The sequence below is a fragment of the Athalia rosae genome, chromosome 1, assembly GCF_917208135.1.
Source record: "Athalia rosae chromosome 1, iyAthRosa1.1, whole genome shotgun sequence".
NCBI classification, from domain to species: domain Eukaryota; kingdom Metazoa; phylum Arthropoda; class Insecta; order Hymenoptera; family Athaliidae; genus Athalia; species Athalia rosae.
The window spans coordinates 18,939,957-18,958,175 of NC_064026.1; the positions used below are offsets into that span (position 1 = coordinate 18,939,957).

The following is an 18,219-nucleotide window of genomic DNA, read 5'->3' on the forward strand; positions in this document are numbered from 1 at the left end:
TTTCATATACACATAGTACATGATACATAGGTACGGTACATAGCTCGATTTTCAATCAATTTCGTCTTTACATTACGTTTTATTTTTTATACAGAGAGAAGGATTTGGAGGAAGATTTTTCCCCTCTCTTCGGAATTCGGTCGCGGAATCAGCTGTGCAAATGAATCGAAATTACATTCGAGTAATTTGTTTGTATGAAAATTAGCGCGGGTAATTGAAATTTTAGGAAAAAATCATTTAAATTTTGTTCAAACGATATTTGAATCGCGCGTGCTTTCGGAAAACGAAGAAACATTAAAATCGGAAGCACACTTTACGTACCTCGATAAAATAACACGTGTATAATCAATATTCGGTTCGAAAATTGCAATTTTTTTTTTTTTTAGCCAAAAAAAAAAATTTTGTTGAGCAAACTGTTATTTTTTTGGTTTTGTCTTATATGACTGCGTTTAACATGTTGCGTAATTCGAAAAAATGTGTAAGACTCTACAGTGTAGAAATATACCTATGTATTTAATCAACTTTTCCCTAATTACATTATTTGTTACGCTGTAGTTATTTATAAATTTTATGACTTGTATTACACGTACATATCTTATACATTTCACGATGCACAGTTGCCAATCTTGATGATATAATCGAACAGCACGAGTAATTGTTCGACTCGAACTATTCCAAATACACATGTACGCGAGGAAACATATCTCGTCAATTACGAGATTAATCAATAGCCCGGTAATTAGGTATAGTTACCGCGTGTACGTGTACATCGGAGATACTACTGCAAGACTTTAAGGAAGGAAAAAAAGGAAGATGAAAAAGAAGCTTTTGAAATGCTCTGTTACATTATAGCAGTAGTGGGAGAGCGGTCAGTCAACCCAAAAGCGGTATAAAATCGGTCGCTACGAATGATCAAAAAAAAAAAAAAAAAAACAGAAAGGGATTTGTGCAAATTTTTCAAATATACCTTCTGGATATGTCGGTCGGTTTCTCGGAAATCATATCGACAACTGCACTTCGCGATCGCAATCCTTGCGACGCGCGCGTACTTGATTCGCCATGCAGAAACTATTTATAATACCTAATGATTGAGTCTCTGATTAAATTTCATTCAGAACGTATATGTATGTATAAGCGATCGCCGACGCGAACGTCTACGTTTGCATATAACTACATTATAAATTGCTAAGTTCGCGATGCCTTCGGGCGATCGGCAACAACGCCACTTAACAATGATATGTAAGGCGTTCCAGATACCCGACAAGGTCGTCGAATAACGCGGCACGTTCGGTTGTTTTTTTTTCTTTTTCTTTTTTTCGTCCCTTCTCTCCAGGAGCTCACGTTTCTTCATCAATTATTTTGTTTGTTTCGTTGACTACTTCTATTATTATTATTATTATTATTATTATTATTATTATTATTATTATTATTATTATTATTATTATTATTATTATTATTATTATTATTATTTTCTTTCGATCAAATTCTTTTTCCAATCTTCCATACATCACGCGCATTCGTCTTATAAATATTCGATACAACGTTTTTTTCTCAAACGTATATATATATATGTAGTTATTGCGCCCGTGGATTATTTCGCTGTTCGAGATATTATTATAATATCGAAGGAGAAACAGCTAACGCAATGACTATGAATTTTTTTCTTTCATTCTCGCTCCACGTTTTATTTCATCGAATTTTTCTTTTCCTTTTTTTGTTTTTTTTTCTTCTCACTTCGTCGAGTAACGTCCTGTTACATCTACGTGGAGTGCTTGCCCGTACTTATAACATTCATAGGTATATATCTGTACCTACTTTAGTAAAGTTTAGAGGTACCGCAGCTTAGAGACCGCGCTTTAAACGTTCGGTGAAAGAAGCTTCATGATCAAAGACCCAGCACCGTTAAGAACCAGCTTATGGTAATGATAAACTGGGCCATTATATGGCGCGAAGGTATAGGTGTATACACTCATATAAGTTTTCAGGTAGACATGTATGTATCTAATTATCCATCGCATTTGATGAAAAACATACATATAAGTATTTGCATACGCACATTTCAACTCATCGTACAGCTGAAGAAAAATGATTTTATATTATTCGTCAACGGGATGAATTCGATCCTCGTTAGATCCGATCGGCGCAATGAACGTGAAATAAAAAAGAGACAACGCGAACGGAAGACAAGTAATTGAACTCAATAACAAGTCGGTTCGAAATTTCGAGTACATAACTTTGGTATCCGCATGCATCGGCGACAGCATCGGGAGCGGCTCTAATACGCGTATAGTTTCAGGTCGTTTCATCGGGCGGGGAACAACCGCGCGCTTTTATTTGAACATATTCAGGTGGATGTTTACCGTAGTTTACAGAACCGTGTGCAGGTTCTACTAGTCGCGCGGACAACGGTACCCCCCCCCCCCCCCCCTCCCCCGCCTGGACAAGGGAGAGACACTGGTCGCCGGCATTACCCGCCAGGTTAACGCGCCCAAGAAATATTCACAGATTATGGACAGGTGTGCGTGGGTATACATACTACAATCTACTACACTCGTACAGCTGACCGCATCGGAGTATGCTGGTATATCCTATTTCCATATTCATACGCGATAAATAACGTTGGAATGTTTAAAAGCGGTAGGATATCACCGCATATAACTCGTGGAAAAAATTAAGAGGAATTTGATTCTGGCGTTTAATTTTGCGATATAGTGGAAAGTTGTTTTTCTTTATTTATTTATTTATTTATTTTTTGTCTTTCAATCCATAATCACGCGATGAGTAAAAGGAAAAAAAAGCACTTTCGATAAGCGATTGAGGTACCGGAGTCTCTCGGCCGTCCGAATCTCCGTTTTTCCTTTTTTCTTCGGTGCCAGGATCTTCGAGTCAGAAGGGTGTGAGCTAAACGAGAGGATGAAGTTGAGCGCGGAGGTTGGTTCGAACTTGACAAAGTCGCGCATTCTCTGCAGAAAGGCGAAATAAAAAAATTAAAATAAGTAAACAAAAAAAAAAAAAAAAACAACCAAAAACGAACTAAGCTAGGTTGAAAAAGTTACGAAAGGGTCGCGTCGCTAATGCGACTGCCATGGCGACTGTGGTGACTGCTGCAGAGACACAAAGGCAACAAAAGAGAGCGTAGCCGATGGAAAAAAGGCATCTGTTTCAAGTTTCAACCTTTTGCGAAAAGCTACATATACTCCAAGGGTATACATATGTATACATAAAGGACGGGATTTTGCGATGACGATGGAACTTATGGGGATACTTGTACGATATAGATAAAGACCGTTACGCTGGTGATACTGCAGCCTCCCACAAAGGGACAAAATCTTCCCTCCGTTATACCTCCGTACCTTTGAAATTCCAAAAGATACTTTGACGGTTTTCTGCTCCTCCTTCGGTACTTTTTCATCTCTTTCCGCGCTTGCTTTTTAAAATGTAATGTTACATTTATATGTGACACTAGGAATCGGTAACCAGGGCAGACGAATCATGCGAGTTCAATCAAGTGATCATTAAAATTCTCAAAAACAATGGCGCGACAATGAGTGGGTCTCTCTGTAGTCAAACCCTCGAGTGAGTGTCACGTGTCGTTTCCGGTAAAATAGTCCATCAGGTGGTACACTTATGTACAGTGTGTATTGTGAACGCTAGACAAGCATTACAGAGAATCCAATTACCAGCAAAATGAAACCGGATATAACGGGGTGCGATAATGGTTATGGGAAGTGAGTCGAACAGTCGTATCAAATCGTCGTATTGTTCGCTTTCATAAATCAATAATTTTGATTTTCGCTTCCAAACGGCCTTATGAATTACCTATACGTAATTTATCATATCGAGGCGGATCGGATTACCCGAGCTCGACGATACGTGCGAGTATGCAGATTTATTACACCGAGTGTCCGTGGCATGTGGAAAAAACAAACGAATCCGGAAGCCCGTGAACCGCTCGGAAACGAAGACGGGCGGGGGGGGGGGGGGGGGACGAATACAACGTCTACCGTACTTCGACGAACCCCGAATACCCGTGGACGTCAAATCTGCGGTGGAATCGGCGTCGTTTCCAACCTCGCACAGCGTGTTTCATTTTTCCGGATGAAAGATACATACAGAATCGCATTGACAAAGTTTCCCTGGAAACGAACAAAAATTTTAAGAATATTCGGGAAAAGACACCCTTAGCATCTCACGGTTACGCAAAACTTTCTGGAATCGGATTTCTGAGGCGAAAAGAAAAAAACCCTCCAACATCCCCGAGTAGGAATACGCGTATAGTATGTGGGGAATCCCCAAAAGCGCCTCCATTCGACATGGGCTTATGATAAACGGATCGATGTGGAAAAGAGAAAACTCACGTGCATGTACCCAATGCACACGTGTAACGTTAATCTCTTTCGGGAAGATATTTCCGAGCTGGTAAAAATTTACCAAACATGTATTTCCCGCTGTTCCCGTAAGCGATTCAACAACCATTGCGTCGGGTATCTTTGAGCCGTGTCGCAAACGCCGGTTTATGTTTATTTATTATAAATAATAAACGAACACGAATAACGCGACGTAACGATTTCAAATTTTTGTAAGAATTCAACTAATCGCGGTGTCGTGTGCACAGCAGAGTTCTTTTCACGACGACGATTATCGCGATCGAATTGTTGTTTGCACAGCCACGCTGCTTCTATAATGTCTTGGAACGAACGTTATTTTTCTTAATCTGAGATCTGATACGCCGCGTTCGTCCCGATACACCTGAGAAGTGAAGCGAGTTCGTTAGAGGCGTAAAAAAAATTAATGAAATCCACCGGCTTTCGGATGCCTCGAAATGTAATATCGCTGCTTACAAGATTTTTTTCAAAGATACGTTTCGAACGATTTCTTCGACTCGTTGTATCGATAATCTGCATCGTTATCTGCCGACGGATAAAATTGTACATGCGAGCGGTAATTTAGATTAATAACAAATAATTGGGAATTGTAGCGATTCGTTTCGTTGCAGCGAATTGTACCTGGATTCATTAATTAATTAATCGTTTGAATGCTTTTTACGTTCATTCGGGTCACGGTGTAACAGCGACGAATGATACGGTGGCGAATATTTGTAAATCGCTTTCAAAGAATTCCGCAAATTTTTCCCAGCCGCAGCAGCCACCCCGCGTATACCTATACGAAGGACCTTCCCGCGGTGCGGTTGGATGCCGAGAGAATTTACCGTGGAGTAAAAAAACAAAAAAAAAATAAAAAAAGGGAAATTTGCGAGCACGCGCGTGTAGTGGGAGGAAGAAAAATGGAGAGACTTGGGGAAAAAGAACAATTTTCAAGAAGGGAACCTCCGCGAAATCCGCGACGGCAACGTCAGCGAAATCTGCTACGCCACTTATAATACTTACGTGTTATATACACACGCCTAATATACATATAACTTACACATCGCGGTGGGTTCAGTTGTTGTTGTTGTTTTTTTTTTTATTTTTTTTATTTCTCACGGGTTTTTTGTTCCAGTATTTTTCCTGTCTCATCTCGCCCTCTGAAATGTCACGCGACTTTTTTTCGCTTCACTTTACCGTACAAACCACGGGGCGAATATCACTCGGTAAGCAGCTCGAGAAAAGTCGGTGTAAATCGTCCCCGACGCTGCTGTTGATGAATTAACTACTCGAGAAAGTTTGATCGGATCAATAATTCGTCCCCGAAGAGTCCTCGCTGTACCGACCGTAAATTGCAAATCCTGATGGACGACTGCTTGACTTCGGGAAAACAAATTAGCGCAACACCTATAAAGTTTATATAACTCGGTGACGTCGTCAACCATCAATTATAATCGCAGAGATTTTGGGGAAAAATCAGCCGCGCAGGAATAATTAACAAAAGCCAACGTCAGCTGTATACCTACTGAAAAAAAGAAAGACATTCTTCCTCACGTAGACGGATGACGAGTGGACTGCCTGCGGATGGGGAAGCGAGATAAAAAAATGAAAAAATGGCGTTAGGGACCGCGGCGCGAAAAAGAACGCGAAACTTTGCCTCATGATCTTCCAGTCCGCGGTGTGGGAGAATTTTTTAGTATGTATATAACATAATCTGCAGGATTTTTTCATCAGGACTTATGTATTATGACCGAAACCTTTTCGGAAATTTTTTGTATAAACTCGCGCGGGTTCAACATGTTTTTATACGTTGCGCGTGAAAACGTTATATTTGCGGGATGTACTTTGAAGGAAATAACTGAAATAAATTCGAACATCCCGAAGACGAGTTACTGAGTTTCATCCCTTTTGCTTTTTTCGTTTCACCGTTCTCTTCCTTTTTACTATTTCTTTCCTACCCCCGTTTACTATTCCGGAACGATCCTCACGTTCTCATTGATTCGATTCGACTCTTTTCGACGATCGCGAATCGAATTTTACGATTAATCTTATTCACGCTCTGCCAAGTTTGCGCACACGTGTCTTATACGGGATTACGTCTACTAATTTAATTTTTTCTGAAAATATATTCCCTTCTTTCTTAATTTTCCAACCGAGAGCATTGAAACGTTTTGAAAAATATTTCAAAGGTATGAAACTGCAAGAATTAGAAATACAGCCTCCAGCTGTCCATGGACATCTCGTTCCATCTCGACAGGAGGACAGAGTTTTCGGGTTACAGTTTTTACTTTTTTTCTTTTTTTCGGTTTGCCTTTCCTCCTACGAGACGCGAGATTCCGTACCGTCTAGCTTGTATTGTTCATCCACATCTACCGGTTACGGAGCCGAGAATTACCTCGAAGTCTGCGCTCGAAACGACCTCCTCCCCCGTGCAGCGCGCTCGGTACGTGAAACTGAACGTAAAACTTTCCGCGTAGACTGCAGCAGCAGCGGCATCAGACTCAACAAATACGAATTCCGCGTATGTGCGGCGGTCCACGTATACAATAATACGAGCGGGTGTTACACACACACACACACGTGTGCGAGCGCGCGCGGGATACGCCTGCACCCCGTTCCTCCTACTCCCATACCTGGATTTACGTACACCGTCGCTGCACCGGTCTCCTCCGTGAGTTTAAGTTAGTTTGTTATACTCCGGTCCCCGCGGACGTCGACCGTCTGACTCCGCGCGGCGGTGCCCTTCTGGGGCAAGGACCTTCGCATCCTTGGCCTCGAGCCTCCCCACAGGATCGGTCCGTCCAACCTTTTTATCCGCAGGTAATTCGCGAGGAAAACTCTCGACGGTCGACAGAACGGTTGCCGGCGTTCGGGCGCCACTCGGGCGAAACGATCGTCGCGTATAGCAAAATTCTTCGTAATTTTTTTGTAATTTTCGAGGCAAACGAAAAATGGCCCCAAGCGCCTTCGAAAAGTAGTACCGATATCCCGGCTTCGCTTTTGTTTCATATTCTCAACGATCGGTGGAGAGAGATGCGCCGGCACACGTCCGCATGTATCGACATTTCCACGCACACTCGACGCCCGCGCGACACCGATCCGACCAGGATTACGTGCATCCAACGCACCCACGTTCTAGCTCGGTACGGCTCGGGGTACGCGTCCGTACCACCCAGAGGCAATGACCTTGCTCTCCCTGGGTTAGGTTGCGATTACTTCGCGTAGGTATTGCACACGTATACCGCGCGCGTCGCATTTCACCGATCGGTCCAGCGCGAGGTTTGTTTCGCGCATCGACACGGATGGGAGGAATTTTTTCTATTTTCCCGCCGCCTCCGGACTCTCCAGCGTCCGATCGCTAAGCGATAACGCGCTGTCCTATAATGCGATGAAATTTTCGCGAGCCCTTCAAATTTCACCGCTACCGACTAGCGAACGGGCGGCGTCTCCCCGCGGCTCATCACGCTCCAACGTATAAGTTGGACGCGTGCAACGCATCCAGGTTGTACCCGTACGATTACCCCGATGCTTTCCTATCGCACGTAGGTGGTATCGGATTTCACGAGAAAAGGTGCTCGACGTTATCCCCGTCACATTCCGACACGCCGTTCCCCGGATCCTTTTATTTTTGCCGATGTTTTATTTCGCTTGTTCTCCTACTCACAGGTGCTCGCGTGATCTTTTTTCATTTCACGTACTCCGCCACTCCTACGAATCGTATACTCGTTGTACATCTGATTATACGTATACCTAAATAACACGCAAATTGATTCGCTTCGCATTTTTCACGTTTTTTTTCCCGGTGAGACCTACGCGATCGGACGAATCGAGCGAAGCGCCTAGTTATTCGAAATTTAATTTTAGCGAATCGGAAATCACGTTCGATTTTTTGCTGCGGATGAGCCGCGGCGGTTCGGAGCGGATCCTTCCGCCGTGTGGCAAAGTTTTCTTTTTTTTTTTTTTTTTTTTGTTCCCCCCCCCATCCTCTCATTTCAACGCCGCCCGTGCCGTCTGAAAATTATTCAAAAATTTTTGTTAACCGCCACCGGATCCGCTCCACCGATACATGTATTATACGGAAAGGGAGAGCGATGTCTGTATAACTTTACACGCGGGCATGTACGATCCATGTGTATATATGTATATATGTATACCAATGTATATACGCAAAAAAGTAATGAGATTTTTCGTGGAACGTGTGTGCAGGGCGCGCGATCCACGTTGGCAATTAAAAGTCAATTTCAAAAGTGAGCGAAGTGGAGTAACGCGCGGCGTGACGAGTGCAGGCGACGTGTAGAAGTTTAATGAAAGTAAAAAAAAAAAAAATATCACATCGAGGGTACGGCAGCTCGTGCGAAAACCCGTGAAATTGATCGTTTCGATACTCGAACCGTGAATATATCCTATCGGTACAACACGTACTTATCGCACGATGGTTCAATTGCCGCTGAATCCCCATTTGGCCGCTTGCGCACGCCGGATTCGTTCGCGCAGAAAGACCAGGTAGTTCGCGTTATTTATTTGGGAAGAAGCGTACGAGCGAATTGTTTCAACGTTTCGTTGAAATAATCTGCTTGTTGATAACTCGCGCCGCGTTCCATCGGATCATGTAAAATCCGAAATTGGTCTTATTACCGTTCGGTGGTTTTATCGTGAAACTGTGGCGATCAATTTTTCCGGGTCAGGTGGAATTCGGTGGTAATAATTATCAACGCGAGAACCTGCGAGGACCGTTTTGCTCGCGGCGGTGAATCTCGTTTATCTAGCGGTTCGCATTATAATTGTATTGCGACCGCACTCGACACCTTTCAACGCGGACTCCGTCCTCGATCTGTTTATCCCCTCCAGCCTGCAACAACAATGGATTCGACGTTCAAAACCGAATTCAGCTACCGTGCAGCGTATTCGCTATTTGGGGTCACAGTCGACGCGATTCAATGTCAAAGTTTGTCACGAACTTGTTCCGAGGTCTTTTCAAATCGAACCCTCCGCACCGGTTTTTCCCGCCCTTTTTTTTTTAATCTCCTCGTTTTTTCCATCGTTCAATCGACTGTCTGTACATGTATTGCGTACAACGAAAATTGCTAAAGTCGATCTGCTGAATGTCACATTATTTTCTTTCGACATTCATTGTTCTGACGCTCGCGAAGGTGAGACCTACATTTTATTTACGGGGCGCTAGTCGAAACGAATGATCCTTTTTTCACCTTGATATTCTTCGCGCTAAAACCTGTTTTTGTCGGGTCGTTTTTTTTTTTTTGTTTTATCATTTCGTTCCTCCTGTTTCTAAATTTTACTTTTACGTGAAGTGGGTACCTACCTTGCTCCGAACGAGCGCACTTGAATTTTTTCCGCACACGACGCCTTTTCGTATATTTTTTACCCGCACTCGAGGTCCACAGGTATTCGTTCCCTGCGAGGTATGTGCACTTTTAATTGAGAACGTATACGTGCGGTGTCATTAAATTTTCCTCGTTGAATAACGAAATTTCATCTCGAGTCCACGAATAGTTTTAAGGATCGTAATTACCTGCATTGTCAGAGCTCGATGTGATCTTAGATATTATTGAACTTCAACATATGTATACTATACATCTATATGATATGATTGGTGATTTGATCGCCACAAGATTCAACGTTTCGCAATATCGATTTCGAAAATATCAACCATCGCGAGTTTATCGAATCAAAAAGTTCCATCAGATTTTTGGTTTTTTGTTTTTCTAAATTGTTTTTTTTTTTTTGTCTCCATCGCAATCCGACATCAAAGTTGTGAATATAGTAGCGCTTTATAGCTCTCCGCGGTTACGTGTACATAATAGAGGAACGCAACCCTTACTCGGGCAAACTGGGGTGAAAATTTTGCGGTCCAAAGTTCGGGAGAGCTAATATCCGAGTAGCGTGTCTTGGGCAATTCCAAATTTTCCAACTCCTGTACACCTCGTTACACGTGAAGAGAACCGTCGCTCCGAGGTTTCGTGTTTCTCAAACTATATTGCATCGAGAAAGCGTAGAAGAAGAATAGAAAATAGAAGAATGTGAAATCGGAACCATTTTGCGGTTTTTCCAGCGTTGTTTGATATTAAATTTTCTTTCATACTTTGCGCAGACCGTGCAAGCTGCATAGGCCGCGTCGTTCTCACGTATTTTTCCAGCGAAACGGCACTCACCGTAGTAACCTGTTTCAGGAAATAAAGTTAACTTTCATAAATATCAAACTTTGATACTTATATTACTCGTATCATCGTACTCTCGGCTCACATACCGTATATGACGTTGGTTTTCCGTTTCCATGTTCTTTTTCTCTCATTTTTTTTTTTGTTTTTTTTTTTTTTTTCTTTCATCACAAGAATTTCTCGTTTCAGCAATTTCCCTCCTCCCTCGAACGACGGACATCCGAAATCAAGATCGTTAGTGATTTTTCAGAGAGCAAAAAATATTTGTCATTATTTGTTATCACTTTTTTTCTCTACGATTGAACGAGGACAGTCGACGAAACGTTTTCAAAAGCTTGGAAAGAATCGAAAAAGTCGAATATATTTTTTGAAGAAATAAATTTACCTAATTCAGTTGTTTATGAATTCATTTATTTCTCAATCTTTTCATAAACCGGGGTCTGAAAATTCGAGTCGCCGAGGGGTGGGCGTTTCGTAAGATCTTAAGCCGTACACCAAAAAGCTCTTATATTTCAGTTCACATACAGCAGGCAGAAGATAGGAAGGACGCGTGCGAGGATATGTGCGAAAGTAAATGCCTACAAGAATCTCGACGCTGAGGGACGACGAGTTTCGCTATACTCGAGTCGCGGGGCTGCGGGGTAGCGAGTCTGCAACTTGCATAATTGTGATCCTTTATTCAAATGGAGATCGTCCAATTTCAAGTCTCGACGATATTTATGACCCTGAGTCAAATAAAACCGCTCGCACCTCACCCTCGGATTATACATCAGACTTGCAGAGCGAGTGAATCGCTCCCAACAAATTGCGTCGTAGACTTAATTGCGAAATTAGATTAATGGAAATTAAGTAGGTTTAGGCAAATTTTTTAGCCTTTATTATCGTTGCAGCTGCTGAATTTTTTTTTTTTTTTTTTTTCACACCATACTTTCACGTGATATAAATTAACAACGAATTCAACCGTGTCTCACGCGTGCAAGCAGATCTGAGGATATTATCCTCCTTTTTAATTTACACCCCGCTGAACTTGGGAGATCGGATATAAAGTCTTCCGCGTTCTCCTCGGCGAACTTAGCTGCAGTTAAATTTAAAAGCTTTTTCTCCGCTCGCTCTTTTCACTCGCTATGTATACATATATGTATATGTATAGTATACATATACATTGTATACCCTTGTATTTTCCGCAGGATTAAGAGAACGTTGGAAGTCTAGTCTAGTCTTCGTGGCGACTTCCTCGCCGCAGTAGTCGGACCCACCAACTCCTCGGCATACTGGAGATTGTTGCTCACATTTGTGGCTTTTAACCCCAAATATAACGATCCTTAAAGCTGGGAGGATTGCGACCAACATAAACCCGCAGTCCTGTACCAGGATCTTTCCATTAGATACGCGAATTCATTAAAATATGGCTACGTCCAGAGAGAGAATATATGTACATATTTATGTGCACCTGTAGAAAATAATTAGAATAATCTTACAGGATTTCGATTATTCTTGCTTTTCAAGCGAACTCGGCTCGTTTTTCGGTAAAAACAGTCTTGGAAAATCGAAAATTTTTACCAATAGTTGCGAAAAAATGTCAATTAAATTGCGGCAGACATTCGATAGGTGGTTCAATTTGGGATTCGAGTTACGCGAGTCCTTGCATACGTCTCTGCGTGAAAAAAAAACACAGATTTTCCCATACCGTTTCAAGTTTAACTCCCCTGCGGATTCTTCTTCCCTTGTTTTTCGTAAAAAAGATGAATAATCGTTGCGGGTTCAGACCCCGGGGGATGCATCGCGTTAGCTGTACTGCTACTACAGTAGAGAGAGCGGGGTATACACGGAATCTGCGCCATGACCCCAGATCTGCGGCCAGACAGTAGCCTTCGGGTTCGTTTCCATCAACGAGCCGGAAAACGACCATATAAGATTTGCCGGCCGCTGTATCGGTGCCACTTTTGTCTCGGCGTAGAATAATTTGAAGGTGGGGAAGAAAAAAAATAGACATTTTTTCAAACACCTCCAGTGACACTGTGAATATTTTTTGTCCGTGCGAAACTTTTTTGATTTTTTTTTGTTTAAATCGTTTGAAATTTGTTTGTTTGTTTTTTTTGTTTTTTTTTGTTTTTCTATATAAAAATATTCGTTCAAAGTATTTCCCGTCATTGCCGTTCCCCTCGTGTATCAGGATTGTTAGGTCCGCTATAAATATTATTAGACGGTATAATCGAGCAGTTAATAAAGTGAAATGCAGCGGAAAATAATGCCTAGAAGTTTAACGTTATTAAGAGAGATGTGCTTCTTCACTTTAAACTCCTCTGTGGTCCGCGGGTCGTCCCCCAGGATGCATCCGTTGTTTAAATTTATTCAAATATTCCGGGTACGAAACTCAAGACCATTTCTTGTTCGGGTATATAACGGAGATCTTGATTTTTTGGAGTTTGAAATATTTTTAACCCTCTACCTGAAATACGCTGCTCAAAGTGCATGAAAGTTAGCGTTAACGATACAATGCGACTCGGCAGTATGATAACGTGTGGAATTCCGGATTGTCTAGGTTAGGAGAAAAAAAACGAATCTTAGCGAGTTTCGTCTTTACGACGTCGGCATCGAACGATGTAGCCATTCTGGTCGTTTGACCGATCTGTCCGGATCTTTTCATATCGGCTTCGATATCGGCCACGGAAACAGCGGCGGATTTTTTTTTTTTTTTTATAGCATTCTCCAATGTTTCGTGCTGTTGCCACGTATTCCGTATTATATGCCGCAGTCGCCATGGCGGCGGGGACGCCTTTTCCTTCTGACAACGTTGTCGTTAGAATTACCTACGTTTTCCGTTTACCACAACCGACCGTAACAATAACTCCGTGACCAGGATGGTCAAACGTAGAGTCGAAGAAACAGTGGTTTCCTCACGAGGATGGAATGGCCAAGTTTCTCCAACTTGGTCTTATTGCCTTCCTTGCCGTTCGAGTGTATAACGTGCAATACTCACCGAAGTTAGGTATGCAAGAGAACGGTATCGAGAAGGTTGCGACCTTGCACTTCGACCCTGGCCTTTCCGCCGCACGTTTCACCGGTCGCATCAAAAACGATTGGCCGTAAGTCCCGTAGCGCGAGTGTACAAAACTTTTACAAACACACGGAGAGACCCCTCGATGCGAGGAAACGATCGTTCGGTGACGGGGGGGGGGGGGGGGGAGTAAGGAACAACCCGCCGAGTCATCGTCTCCGGACCGATAGGCTAAAATTTTTCCTCAAGGAAATTAATAATTAACCGCGTAATTATACCTCGTCAAGGTATACGCGCGTGGGAGTTCTAATTACGTGGTCGTACACCGGTGGCAATACTCTACGCATAGCTCGAGTCGTTCGTTAAATTCTTCAGGGCGATCGGGATTCGGATTGCAATATATGTAAAAATACTCGTGAATTGGAAATGGCGCACCACCCTCGTGGCCATTTTATTCCTATGGAATATACACCGAAGCAGAGTCGCAGGTCGGAAGGCATCCACCGCGTCAAAGGGGCTCTTGAAGCAGCTCAATCGCATTTTTATACGATGGTTTCCCGCTCCCGAGTTACTCGCCGATGTACCGGGAGTAAACCTCGTCCCAGAGACACCGGGAGGGCGGATTAATCGCGGTGTCCTCGCGGCAAATTGACTTAGCCTCCGAGCGAGACTGCGGACGAAGACCAGCTTTTTTGGAGCTCCTCTGCTGAAGTTGACGCGGTGGAATTCGTTTTATTAAAATATTCCACGTTGTAGCTCGGATATAGCGGGTACGGGGGCCACGGTCCTCTTTGTTACACACAAGGAACCAAGTTTTTTGGTTGAAAGAAAAAAAAGAAAGAAAAAAAAGAAAAAAGAAATAGCGAAAGACCGGCAGCTTCTTTCTCTAGCGGCTTTTGTGATCTGCAGTCTCGAGGAAGAGGAATTTTTGCCCTCTGTTCGACGGATAGCAACTTCGGTTTAATAAGATTCTCAAGAATCTTGCGTTATAGTTGTCCGTAACGCGATAAATCGCGCGAGATTTATCGCCTGGAATTAACCTTCCTTTTTATACACCTCCCGCTCGCTTTCTGGATATCTGTGTACACGAAGAAGTGAGAAACTCGGCCGCCCTACGGTACCGCGCATAAGAGGTCGACAACACCGAGCCCGAGAACAAGGGAGAAACAAAGTTCTCCCGACCGCATTATATTCCACCGCGGAAGGGATCATCTTCATCCCCGGAGAAACGAAGGGGAAGGAAAGACTCCGGCGTAGTGGTATCTACTTCCTGTCCAATCGGTCTTCAATCAACGCCCATCGGCCCGACTCTCATACTTACCTACGCCGAACGAACGAACGAACCCTTCGCTGTTTGCCTCCGTTCGCCTCTCTGTTTGACCATCGAGATGAACTCGACGATTTCAACCTATTCCGCCCCCTCGATCGCTCAACCGGACCACGAAGTAGTTTCCGCCGGGACGGACACTCCGCGACATACAACGAGTAAAGACCAATCAAAACGTAATTAAAAGTTTCATCGTATATATATGGATGTAGATTGTAACTTCATCTTACTAACGATCGACGGACGTTCGTAGAAGTAGGTTTTTCAAACGTCATTCGCCAAGGTTCTTCTGAATACACCAAGTAATTTTCATACATCGGACATCTTGAGAACGTCATCGATGCGACGACAAAATGTGAAAAAGGGAAAAAAATCGCCCAGATTTTCCGCCTCGTCAAGTACCCCGAAGTATCAGGATTCCGCGGATGAACCGCCATCGTATAAATTTGACAAAATTTCTCTCTGATCGATAACGCGCGGATCAGTGAAGAGTAATCGAGCGAAAAAACGAGTGGCGGCTTATCTGTCTTTAATTGATTTTTCAAGCGACGGTACATAAGGTAACGTTTGAAAAGTTTTCTAGGTCGAAAGTTTGTGCCACACTCTATAGGCGCCGGCGACGTAACTTTTGAACAATTGTGTAAAGACCGCGGTACGTATATGGCTATGTGTCTTTTTTTTTTCTTTTTTTTTTTTTTGTACGACTGCATGGCGCGGTGAAAGCATTCGTTCAAGTATTGGATGGTACGTACGTACGTACGTACGTTGCGGATATCTTGAGCGGAATCCTAAGGCCATCCGGGGTGACGTAACGCGCAAAAATACCTCGTAATAAAAGTTGCCCCTGAAACTTGTCTTCCTTGGAAAACAATATCGCATTCGAATGATGGTGAATTAATAACGTTTTCGTGGATATGTGTATACATAGGGAGAAAAATGAAAGAGAAACAGGGGGGGGGGGGAATATTTTATCGGCAAATCGTCGAGCGATCGTCCATCATTTCCGCGGACACTTTTCCATCGGAATACCAAAGCGCGTCGTTCCAAATTCTCCCATATTTTTCTTTCCATTCCTCCCACTTTTGACGCGACCTTTCGGTACACCGTGTACGCAACTCATACATTGTTGGCGTTGCACCGCGTCCAAAGACCACCGTCATTCCTGACGAGGCGCACGAACCGTTAATTTTCAGGTTCTACTCGCCGTGTACCGCGTCATATCTTTCATCGGATGAGCGTCGTAAATAAATCCTCCATTGATCGCGGATAAAAACGTGTTGTAGCTAGATATTATTTATCGCATGCGGATCGATCGGGGCTCCGTAATGATCGATGAAGCGCTACGGGGCGATGGTCCGAAATTTCCTCAGCGTTCGACCGACGATGAACCAAATCCTGCAGGCCGTTGAAAATCAAAAACGATACGGCTAAGTCGCTCCTTGGCGCGGTGGATGAAATATCGAAGACAAGCGTTTGACAAAAAAGTAACGGATACCGACGAAAAAGTCGTTTTACTTCCAGAAGTAATTCCCAGGCTAGACACCCCTTCCATGAGCGCGCGGCCACACTCGAGATACGACGATATCCTGACGCCGTACCAGCGAGGAATCGAATGTATACGTAAAGTGGAAGAAGGGGATGAGATTACTAGGAAAGAACGGCGAGAGAACGGGGAGAGGGTGCTTTTCCAGTAGTGGGGAGAGGGGAGGGTGGAGGGTGGAGGGTGAGTTTGAGTTGCGTCGCGTCGCTTTGCGTCGCGTATTCCGTGCCCGTCGCGACGCTCGGCGTCGTCGTTCCCTTGCGAATTCGGGAAGAGCCTTCAGTCGACGCGCGGCGGGCCTGCACGTTGCCGGGGAGCACCGACTTCGTACCGCCACTTGGTCGAATTGTAGAAAAAAAAAAAAAGAAAAAAAGAAAAAAAAGAAAAGAAAATCTCTCTCTCTCTCGTCGAACTCATTCAAACCGACCACTCGCACTCGAGCGCGCCGGTTGTGCCCCGGGTTGCCACAGTGCTGTGCTGCTGATCGTTATGTGATGGTGCAGATCGTTGACGTTGAAAATTTTCGTTATTTTTTCACACGTTGATAAACTCGACCCTTGTGGCGACCTCCGCACTGCGGTTGGACATGCGGAATCTGTACGAAAATTGCATATGATAATCGTCGTCACCTTCGTTCTCATTTGTTTTTTTTCAGTAACTGGTAATTCTACCGAAGAGTGAACCTTTGCCCAGTTTTCTTTTCGCATTTTGAAAATTATCTCGCCAACGATTCACAGATTCGAGCACACAATTTTCATGCAGGCGGAATGAACGTCGTCAGCGCCGTGTCCTTGCCCTTTAAATTTCGAAGGTTGAACGCGGCCCTTTTCGAATACCCATACGTAAGTCGCGTGTTCGCTGACAATTTGGCCGAAAGTAGATAAAACAAAAAAAGTTTCATCACGTGAAACTCCGTTACGAATAGTCGGACTGCGTTTCGTTTGACTCACTCATCACTCCACCGAACATGTACGAGTCATTGAATCGAAAAGAAAAAAAAAAAGATCAATCTCTCACGCGGCGTACTCCCGAAGGCGTGAAACGTACCGTTACATCCGTCGATAGGTATACCTCACTGATAAGAGTACTTCGGAACATCATTTCGTAGACGTTTCTCGAGCCGCGTATTTATGGGTGATTTTTTTTTATTCGCCGTCAACCGGAGAACTCCCGCTGTAGAACTGGTTTCGTGTTGAAAGCCATTCGTAACACGGGGCAACAAGAGTTTATACCGATTTGTAGCTCGCGATGATGTTTTTCATGGGGGGACTGCCGGCGGGTGGCTGCTGCTGCCCCCGTTGCTATACCGACTCTGCTATCGCGTGACCGAATTTTTACTCCTTCGTGTTCCTTCGGCGATATCTCTGCGCTCTTCCTCGGATACTTGGATGATTCCTTTGCCCTTTCAATTATACCGTAGACGTATATGACCGAAGAATTATTCCGTCGGCATTGAATTCGACGAAGAAAAGCTTCGGTAATCTTCGATCTCCCACGCGATCCGTGTAACGTCTATAGATATACGTCGGGTATAACGAGGAGTGGTTCGCCACGAGGAATGACAAAAACAAAACACTGGCCGAACCGAAAAACGAAAATAGTTGGATTTCGGATTTTATCCCTCGGGGTGCACTGTAGAAGTGTGCTATTTTTTTTTTTTCGGAACAAAACTCTCCAGGTGTGCCTTTGCCGTGAAATTGCAACAGAAAAGAAGAAAAGAAAATTGTCGTTCTCGTTCGGACAGGGTCGATAATTTCGCCTGGTATTTTTTTTCAAACCCCTCTTCCTTTTGGTCTTATTTTACTCATCCTTGA

The 18,219-nt window shown here is 43.6% G+C and overlaps 1 protein-coding gene and 1 long non-coding RNA gene across 5 annotated transcripts in view; both read left to right on the plus strand.

Annotated features, from left to right (window-relative positions):
- The window catches only part of LOC105685181 (serine/threonine-protein kinase svkA), a 76,069-nt gene that overhangs the window by 12,548 nt on the left and 45,302 nt on the right, over window positions 1-18,219 (plus strand). For 2 of the 4 annotated variants that reach the window (XR_007277649.1, XR_007277655.1), the window contains exon 1: window positions 16,815-17,002. The exons of the other annotated variants lie outside the window; for them this stretch is intronic. The gene's annotated coding sequence lies outside the window, so the exon portion shown is untranslated. Of the gene's footprint in view, window positions 1-16,814; window positions 17,003-18,219 lie in introns of those variants that run through there. 4 annotated transcript variants of the gene reach the window in all.
- On the plus strand, window positions 16,766-17,410 carry LOC125500372. Its single transcript, XR_007277742.1, has 2 exons — window positions 16,766-16,902; window positions 17,061-17,410. It is a non-coding gene; the product is annotated as an uncharacterized LOC125500372 (long non-coding RNA).